The following is an 8,081-nucleotide window of genomic DNA, read 5'->3' as shown; positions in this document are numbered from 1 at the left end:
GCTATTAATATCTTAGGCGCGTATGAACCCTGAGCTCTTTGAAGCCCTGATAACAAGTTCAGTGTTTGAGAAGTTTCCCATAGAAATGTAGGTGTTGTTGTCTAGCATAATGTCAGTGCCCACACAAACTGTGATTGCAGGAGAAGCAATGGTAGCTGAAGGAACTGCCCTGGAGGTTGGAAGTGTAGAAGTACCGACAGAAATGCCTAAATCCCCAAGGACACCCAGACCAAGGTCTATGCTGACCAAGAAGGTTCCAAAATCCAATAAGGATAAGCATAAAGCTCAACAGCCGGTGCACACATTAACTAGAAAGCACCCACAGACGGGAAAGCCCACCGTGCAGGAAAAGGGCAAGATGATTGACCTAGAGCATGAAGTCGATGTTGAAGAACTCCATGTGGGTGAAAATGAAATTGATATTCGGGGGGTAGAGGACGTTGATGTGGAGGGGTTTGACCGCATTTCTAAACTACCTGAATACATTCCACCGTGTAGAGGCGAGATGAATGTTCTGAAGGATATTGATGAAAGTAAGGTTACACTGCACACACCCTTACTACCGGACCAAATTGTCTTTGAACGACCGCGCCTGGGGCACATCCCCTTGTTAAAATTGGAGGACTAGGATTTGGTTTATGTGGAACGTTTTCCCCACCTAGCGATAGACCAACTCATGCACCACATCTTCTACAAAGACTCTGGTGTGACTGCGCAGGAGCTAAGGAAGTGGGTAAAAGGGGTGGATAAGGTGGGTCTCTTAAACATGCTGTGGGTACCGCATTATAACCGCACACCCATAACCATGGTAGTGATCAAGCAGCTGCTATGATTGGTGCACGATGGGTGTCTATGGCTAGAAGAGGTGATACCCATTATTAAAATGTCGATCCATAGGATCACTTGGCTGCTATACTTGGGAGAAAATATGGCCATGACATTTGGCGAAAATCTAGGCGAGCGCAACCTCGCTGAAGCAATGAAGGAAAAATTCAAATTCGCTAAGAAGCCACACAACTATGCCATCACAATTATAACTGACCCACGGTCAATGTAGCAACACAAATCTTGGCAGGAAAGATTATGTGAAAGTGTCGCACAGATGAAGTGCCGGCACGAGTAGTAGCCTTAGCGGCCCAGTGCGTGGAGGGCATATAATTTAACGAGGCACGCTACCTCTACAGGTATTTCCTTGTGAACTGCAGAGAGGCGTAGGATCACAACAAAACATTCCATTATGCCTGGCTACTGCTGTCCATAGTGTTGTTCACGTGGGAGTTACCAGAGGATAACCAGTTTCCTCCGGTCGCGCCCAACCTGTGGCTAGACCTACCAGAGGTAGCGAAGTTCGCTTTGCTGTGGGCTACGAAGGACCCTCAAAGGGTCAAGGAAAACAAATTCTTTTAGATCTTCATGGAGATGAGCATCCATATGGTCATCAATCGCAAACCGCGGCTGTCACCATCTGTGTTTGAGAAGTTGCAGGAGTATGTGGAGTTCACGGCCGACTTCCATCGAGTCTCGATATGTTTACGAAAGGACTCTGAGTAGAAATGGTATGACCTGCCATACCTAGCCACAGATGACGCAATTACAACGATACTCAACCATTGGCTGGCAGATTGGCACACTGCGTCGAAATTGACAGCTGGGTCTAGCAAGACCGCAACGCAGGAGAAAAAGGAAGAGGCCAAGATGAAGATGGAGCAGTTGGACGCAAAGAGAAAAAAGGAGGCTAAGGACAAGGCCAAGGTAGAGCACGCCACCACGAAGCAGATGGGAGGATAGCTAGAAGAAGAGGAGCGCGGCTCTGACAAGAGTCAAAAGTTGCCTTCTTCGGAGATAGAGGAGGAGGAACAACAATCGGACCAGGGAGGAGCGGACCTAGAGACCATTCCATTTCGTGTTAAGTGCAACAGATATCCACATAAGGTAGGGTCACGAAATAAGTCTAAGGCCAGCAAGACTTCTCTCAATCCGATCACTTTAACAGAAGGTGATTTAAATGATATCAGTGATATGGTCAGAGATGCCACCACGGAACTGCTGCAACAGTTTGAGCTACAACAAAATTATGCCTAGGGTGCCATTTAGATGAGTTTGCATGAGCTACAGTTCTAGGCATCACAGGTCGAGACCAACGTGGGACGAAGCAGCGTGACGTCAACTAGTTTGGCGCCTGACACAATGGCAACAACAGGGATGGTGCCCACACTAGATCCTTTAGAAATACTGCTACCGGACGGAGCGCTAACCATAGAGACTGAAGATGATAGGCTTGTTGTTAGTACCCTCAAAAGAATTGGGCTCAACTTGGACATGATTCCTAGTGAGGCACTTCATAATTTGTAGGATGTTATTATCGTGAAACTTTGGGCCCACGAACAACGCACGTTACAGGTAATCAGTGAGAAGAAGGTCAAAAATGCTCAGATAACGGTACAAAGAAATTCTGTTGTTAACCTCGTCAAATCCATCATAGACAAAAATGAGTGCACGACCAAGGTGGTGGATGAGGCATGTAGGTCTGCCCTAGATCTAGCCATTCCCAATGATGAGCGAGTAGATGTGTGGATTCAGAAGCTCACTGCTAGAGTGCACGACGCCAGAACAGAGTTGACAAAGGTTCATTTTGACCTGAACCTCAAGATTGCAAAACTACAGTTGAAGGCCCATCATTCAGCCCTGCCAGAAGTTAGAGAGAAACGCGAGACAACTGTGAGAGACACCGTGAAAACAATGAACAACGCAGTGACAGAGTGCACTGTGCTCTTCGAGCAGGCACTCGAAGTGGTTACCAAATTGCAGGAGGATACCACCTTGCAAAGGTTGGAAATGGAGGCCTGGTAGCTGCAGCGAAGATATGATGACGTCAAAGCGACGACGCACACTGTCGTCCTTACGCAACAGCTAGAAAAACTGTAGGAGTCAAAGGTACTAAAGGAGCAGGTGGATGTAACACAACACAAAGAAAGCGTCCTCAAGGCTAGAATAGGGCCTTAGCTTGATGAAGCCTATGCGCTCACCGCCACCATTGAAGGAAAGTTGGCTAGTCTGCAGGTGACTCAGCAAAAGATACAGTCCGATAGTATAGGGCCAATGATGGAGCATCTGGTTGAGGAGATGAAGTAGGTGGCAACACAGTGCACTGCCAAAGTTGTAGTAGTCCAAGCGGAGTTGGGAGGTTTTCACGATAAGAACTCCACGCCAACCAAGTGAATCGTGGGTGAGTCACCATGTTTGTGTTGGGAGCCTATTTGGAACGGGTCCCCTGGGGTCGATTTTTGGGTTAAAAGCCTAAGTTTTGGGGCAGAAAGCCCAAATTTTGTATAAAGAAATGTAAAGTCTGCGCATTTTGTGACTGCGTAGTGCGAAGATATCTTGAGTCAAAAAGGGGTTTCCACCCTTAGTTTAGATAGGTTGTGTCAACTTGATGAGATCTACCCTTGGTTCGTAGACCATGGGATTGTATAAAAGGGAGGTCTTAGAGGAGTCTAAGAAAGTCAGTATAGTACAGTTCATAGATGGATAGATAGAGTCATTAAGGAGTCTGTGAAGGGCTAAGAGTGAGAGTCTCAACATAGGAAAGAGGCTCTGCAGCTGAGTGTACAGAGGCCTAGGGTAGAAGTCCGCAGCTAAGTGCGCAAACCCCTACAGTTGTGTGCGTAGGGTAGTCAGAGTCTGTACTGAAAATCTGGATCATCAATAAAGAAGATTATTTTGAAATTACTTTGTATTTTACTTATGTCAATGGCATGTGATTATGTTATGTTAAGCACAAGGTTTATGTTTTATTTCTAAATTGATGCGAGAATCTATATGTTTCCTCTGTTATATGAACGCAAGTAGAGATATATGTTTATGCAAAGATAATCTTAATTGCATGATAGAATTGTCGAACACTTAAGATAATTCAGGGAACTCTATAGGAAAGTAGTTACAGAGGGGCGTAAGTACCGAGATCACTTGTTAGGGTTACGCAAAGGATGATCACAGATCTTCACGGGGGTTCTGAGAGACTAATAAAGAAGTACATCGATAATCCCTAAAGGCTTATCGATCTGCATGAGGGTAGAGTTAAGGTATAAAATCGACATCAAAAACATCTCAGGGTGCGGAAACTTGGTTCCTGCATCCCCCCATACTACTTTGGGTGAGACTTCACTCCGAGCTCCACGGATTGATGCCGAAAGGGCCAATAGTGTAGGGATTTTATTGGCTGACTAACGCTAAGCCTAGGTCAGGGCCCATCAAGCCAACAGGGTGCGCCATGTTCAAGGGAGCGACTGTTGCCAAAAAAATCTTTTCACAATACTGAACACAAAGAAATTATATTGTCCACTTTCCCCATCTATTTAGTTTAGTGAGTCTAGACGGGTAAACTCATCGGTATTTTCATGTTTTAAGAGTCTGAAAAGGACCATAAAAAGAGCGGCTCTATGTCCTATCTGATTAGTTTATTGAGTCTAGACATGCAAACTCATTGGTCTTTTCATGCTTCAAGAGTCTGAAAAGATCATAAAGAGCGATTCCATTCCTCATCTGTTTAATTTAATGAGTCCAGACGGGAAAAATCGATGTTGTTTTCATATTTCGAGAGTCTGAAAAGATCGTAAAGAACGACTCCAGGGTGGTCCCTTTGACATAGTTGTTAACTGGGTGCGACAAAGTTTTAATAGTATACGCGAAAAGGTTCCTTTTCCGTAAGTTAATCTACTGAGTCTGGATAAAGAGAAACCTATGCTCAATAGATGTTTGCCTCATTTTGTTACGAGTACGAGGAGATGGACTAAACTCGATATTCATCATGAAATTTTAATGAGTCACACGATGATAAACTCAATATACCTTCATCGAATTTTAACGAGTAAAATGAAGAAAATTTGAGGTATCTTTTTTAGTTTAATGAGCGAGGAAAAAGAGGTAAAATAACTACTCATTCCTTCTTCTTATATTTAACGAGCCGGAAGAAGGGAAAAACTCGGGGATTTTTTCGATTTAAGAGTAAGAAATAGTCCCAAAAAAGAAAGTGCTCATATCGTTGTCGTAGGTTTTTAACGAGTCCGATGACGAAAACTTGGGGTTTCTTCAATTTAACGAGCGAGAAAAGTTCCTAAAAAGAATGCTCGAAGCTTCTTCATAAGTTTTTAACAAGATCGAAGAAGGAACTCGGGGTTTTTTCGATTTTATGAGCGAGAAAAAGTCCCTAAAAATAATGGTCAGACTATCTTTTTCAGTTTAATGAGCTAGAAAAAGAGTTGATAAGATCTTCTTCATAGGATTTTAACGAGCCTGAAGAAGTAACTTTGGGATTTTTCAGTTCAAGAGTAAGAAAATATCCCAAAAAAGAACATGCTCATATCTTATTTGTAGTAGTTTAATGAGCCCAAAGAAGGAGAGTCGAGGTTTTTCGGATTAACGAGCAAGAAAAATACCATAAAAAGAATGCTCGATCTTCTTCGTGGTAGTTTAATGAGCCTGAAGAAGGAGACTCGAGGTTTTTTCGGATTAATGAGCAAGAAAAATACCATAAAAAGAATGCTCGATACTTCTTGATCTCATGCTTGATAATAGAAGGGTCTATGCCATGCATTTCCTCATAAGACCAAGGGAAAACATTGTGGAAATCCTTAAAAGGGTAGGTGAAGCTTACAATTTCCTCAAGATTGTAGTTGGCTTCAATTTGGATGTTTTCCACGATGCCTGTCTTGACTGAAATATCGATGAGCAATGTCTTTGAAAGTTTTCCCATGTTTCCTTCCAAGTCCAAAGTTTTGATAGTCGTATAAGGTGAGGAAACAATTTCAGGTGCGTCAAATGACAGGATTTGAAGAGGCATCATGTTCGAATCAGATATCAAAACACGATGGTGAGAGTCCTCCCAAGGTTGCTCTTCTAAACACATGATCTCTCGAATATCTTCATCCGAAGGTAGGACTTGATTGAAGAGATCGTTAGAAGGAGCATTTATGGGAGATGAGGCAGTACTTTTGGTTGTGACCAAAGTGACCAGAGATTTAGATGCAAATTGAATAACTTGGTAGGCTAATTCAACTGGTGACAACGACATTTGTTCTCCGTAAGCGTCAATGTTTGAAGGGGTGGGAGGATCCAAGGATCGGTCGGTTCGTGAGGAATATATGAGACGATAGAGATCGTCTATGGAAACATGGGTGACGGGAGGGGAAAACAACCCATCAGGGAAGAACCATTAAAGAGACTGGTATTGATATTGACATGAGAGTCAGGTATGCCACCCACTAAAGGTACAGTGCCGCTAGGCAATGGGGAGTAATCTAGGGTGTAGAAGGGTAGCTGGTCCACTGTGAAAATTCTCCCATCCAATGGAAAGAGGATGAGGCAGAAGACTAAAGACACAATGACATTCATGGCATAAGTCCAACTGCGGCCCAAAAGTAGATTATAGTCAAGTTTACGATCTACGACTTCAATGTCCACCGTTACTGTTTTCCCACTCAGAGTGATGGGGTAGTCGGCAAGGTAACCTTTTGGGATGGATTTATGGCCATCGAATGCCTCGAGGGAATTCGATGGCGGAGAGAGGGTTGGAGAACCCAAAGCGAGCCAACATGAAGCCGACATGACGCAGGTTGAAGCACCTTCATCAATGACATTTCTATGTACTCCTCACCCTTTCGAAAATATTTGCACCTGAAATGCAAGTTGGTGTGAAAGGGGAGGTTTACATTTGTCCATGTTGAAAATTTCAAGCATGGAATCCTGAGGGTCGAACCCACTTGATGGGGCCAGCCCACGTGGTCCCGCTGTTGGTAAGCTGAGGTGTAACAATCTGCGGTGAATGTAATAATGTATTGGGCCTGTTGTTTATCTGTGTGGTTTAATTCGGGATTGGTACCATGTAGATTCGGTTTAATGAGGCAGTACCTCAACCCTCCATCCGCTTAACAGCTGTCCGCCTCGAAAAATCCGCAAGATTGGTTTGGGGTTTAGGGTTCTCGCCCCTTCGCGCTCTCCTCACTTTTTCCGTTTACAGTTGGTGTTGTTCCTCCTTCGCTCTGCGAGCTCTGTGACCTACGATCGATGCCTTTGGGTGCAATTTTTCTCCGTCGCTTGGCTATTCGGTCCACTGTTCTGATGCCCGGTCGCCCCTTCAATTCTGGTCATGGCTATGTGCCTGACACAGCTTGTTCTTCTGGTGTCTTATGCTTGTGCTGGTAAGGTTTGAAGGCATTGCTGCTCGGTTTGCTTATCAAATGTTGTTCTGGTTTGAGCTTTCGTCGTTTCAACTCCTTAGGGTTCTGTCTCTGCATAAATTATTGGTGCCCTGTGTATGATTCGGTTTTGTTTTCTCTCTGTTGGCAATGGGTACTCCTGGAACTATTGTGGACTTCCGATACTGGTTCGATTCCTCTTCTCCGTCCTCAGTGGTTCGATGGCGGCGTTCTCAGCTGGAAGCTCCACATGCAACCAGGGTAAGTTCTGAGTTCTATGCCGGAGTCTTTTGTATTCTTCTTTTTCTGTTACTAATGTCACGGCTCCTTCGTGAGCAGGAAATCCTTCTGGGTTGGCTGGAGGTTCTGGTTCCGTGAACAGGTAAGTTTAGTTTCGGTCTCGTTTGCTTTTCCCTTCTTGTAGTTTTTCTCTTGTCTTTCTTTCACTGGGTTATGGTGCCGCCCTGACTAATCTTCTCTGCACATTTTCTTGCAGGTGGGGCTGTTCATGGCCACCGTTATCATGCTCTCGACAGTCCGCAAACACGGGTAGCTCTTTCCCCTTGGTGTTTGGTAACTGCTCTTAGGTTGTTTCGACTTCCAATGTTGGACTTGCGTGCTGGCTTTAGACTGTTCTTCTCATATGTCGGCCTTTTGTTGTTTTCTGGTTGTAATTGTAATATTGAACCTCGGTGCGGGTTGGTTCTTGTTTACAGTAGGTTAGCGACTTGTCTGTGGTCCTAAATTGATTTTCTATTGCAGACAGTATGTAATGAAAACTTGTAACATGGGTTTGTATGTATAAATGCTTGTCCGACTATGCAGTTTATTTATATGAATTGTTGATTTGTAAAACGACAAGGCCTGTGTTATGTTTTCACATACCTG

Source organism: Pinus tabuliformis, chromosome X (assembly GCF_031772625.1).
Source record: "Pinus tabuliformis cultivar Carrire ecotype Pingquan chromosome X, CPIR1, whole genome shotgun sequence".
NCBI lineage: Eukaryota > Viridiplantae > Streptophyta > Pinopsida > Pinales > Pinaceae > Pinus > Pinus tabuliformis.
The sequence above is the reverse complement of the archived record's forward strand: the minus strand, read 5'-3'. Positions refer to the sequence as shown.